This window comes from Acyrthosiphon pisum, chromosome X, assembly GCF_005508785.2.
Source record: "Acyrthosiphon pisum isolate AL4f chromosome X, pea_aphid_22Mar2018_4r6ur, whole genome shotgun sequence".
Classification (NCBI taxonomy): Eukaryota; Metazoa; Arthropoda; class Insecta; order Hemiptera; family Aphididae; genus Acyrthosiphon; species Acyrthosiphon pisum.
In genome coordinates this window covers 121,509,151-121,511,781 of record NC_042493.1, presented here as the reverse complement: position 1 = coordinate 121,511,781, position 2,631 = coordinate 121,509,151, and positions in this window count along the sequence as shown.

The window sequence follows — 2,631 nt, the reverse complement described above, 5'->3', positions numbered from 1 at the left end:
ACCAACAATAAACTATCCACGGTGTTGATAAACATATTACGTGCTACTTGTTTTTTACCATCGAAAACAATAGAAATGTATAAACAAACGTGGGAAACATTAAAATATTTATGTTAGTATAATAGTGTATTCCAGCCTTCTCTCTTACTATTAGACCTTGAACTTGGAGCTCACATTGCTGCTAAAGAAGTATATCCTTTAATTATTATGTAGTATGTAGGGAAAAAGAATATCTATTTTTAAAGTATATGATCGTTTCGTGAACAACGAAATTAGTTTGATTGATTATTTAAAAAGATATAGGGTGTAATTTTACTTCAATTTAATTATATATTGAATTATTTTTAATTAATACTATTTTATTTTCAATAACAATAAAATATGTTTAATTTTCACTTGTCAATAAAATGTGCGTGGTTTTGAACTATCGACCTTTAAAATTTTCCTTTTTAACAATAGAATGAATGTGTGTGGTATTGAACGGTGTAAAATTTGCGGTTATGACAACCACCGCATTGCACGAACGTACGAAAAAAACGGTGGTGCAGGGGCGTTACAAGGGGTCGATGTGGGGGTCATATACCCACATAGATCTTTTTAAGATTTTATAAGATTTTATTCTTAGTGTAGAAATATAAAAAAAATTAAATAAATTGATTATTTTAGGGGCGTTATTTCAACTTTTTGAAAGGTATGCTAACAAGTAGGACGGCTAACAAATTTTTCAGTCGACCAATATATTAAATTGTACTGTAGAGTTAACACAAAAAAGTTTTTTTGTCGCTCCACTGGAAAATTAGGATTTTTTATTTTACATGTATTAATCTAGTATATTATGAATATTCTATATCTAATAATCCTAAGTTGCTCCTAAAATTATTTTAACTCAAATTTAAATGTTTTTACACTATTATAATATATGTACATAAAAACATTGTATTTTTATTTTAAAATACTGGGACCAAGAATTCTCTATAACATTATAAATAGTATATATAATATAAAACAAATCTTGAAATCCTCAATCTCCCATAAAATATTTATAAAATAAACATTTTTACATTTCGTTTAAATAATTTAATAATAAATTAATGATTAGCTAATAATAATATCACATGCCCATAGTTGCCGACATGCAATGGCGCAAAATAAACCATAGTCAGTCCAAAATACAATCTTGATAAATTGTAGGTATATCTAACACGAGGAACTACAAATAGGTAGATTCGTAATATTTTAGTTATACAAACATACAACTGTGAGATTGTTTTAAGTACTTAGTTCACCAATTCCATAATATAATATACGCATAACGGCATAACTGCATACCTCGATTGACGCCCTTAAATTAATTGTTTATGATTTTTAAATAAAATGTTATGATACCTATATTTTGTTATTTATTGTGTAAGTATCTAGGTTTAAATTTTTTTTTCTGATCTCATCCTTTATAAAAATTGTGTATACGCCATTGTGGCGGTGTATTGTATCAAATAATTGTATTATATTATTTTTTTATATCAGACGTAACCCACATTGGCATCCGTTTAAATCAATGGCGTATTTAGTATTTTTTGTAGGCGGTGGATGACAAGAATTTTAGTTTACAGATTACGATGTAATAATTATAATATAATAATACACACGTATTTAAAGAGCCATGTATCCGCCCCCGTAAATACGCCCCTGGTTTAGATAGAATCGAGAATCTAACAACAAGCATTATATTATTATTGCATCGACAATAGACCCAACAAGATTATAATAATAAATCCATACCGAATTTCGTCGTTGGGTCGTTTCATCTATATATATATATAAAGGAAAGTGTACTTTACCAATAATCAACGCAGAGCCGAATCTATTTGAGTTATCGACTTGACATTTCGAGGATAGATTTTTATAATTAACAAAAGAAAGTTTTAAGGCACTAAGAAAGGATTTTCCGAAATTTTGTTTTTAAACTGGTGCTCAAACAGGGATCTTGAGGTTCACGATGGAAATTGGAAATTTTATTTTGTTTATAAATAGTTTCCATTGGTTATTTGGGCAGATCAGGTACAATAGCTCTAACACCGAATCAAATTATTGAACATTGCCTACCAAGGTGGAAGAGTTGCACTTATTGCTGCGGCCAGCGATTAACATCCAAAAGGAGTTGAACAACCATACATTTTTAAGAGTTGCAATTTTTTACGGGAAACGGAGTGCACGTCATATTTATATATATATGAATTAATATTTGTGTGTAGATTGACCTCTGGGAAAAGATAGGCCAATTTAAAAAGTGTTAAATTTGATTTTTTTTTATTCATCGGATTTTAGTACGGTTAGGTTAGGTTAGGATTTTGTATTAATCCACCGTAGGTGTAATTAAGTGAAAACGAAAAACTTGGATTAATTGCAGAAGTTGCTTGGCCTAATGTCATATTTTTTTTTTTTGTAAAGTTTGACTTAATAAGTCGATAGTTAATAAAATGTCATAAAATACAAATAAATTAAAAATAAATTGTGCTTTTTTAATTCCTTTTAAAAGACCAACAGCTTCAATAGCATATTTATTTTTGTTATTATTAATTTCTTCTTCTAATGCATTTATTATGGATTCGTAATTAATTTTAACATTATTGC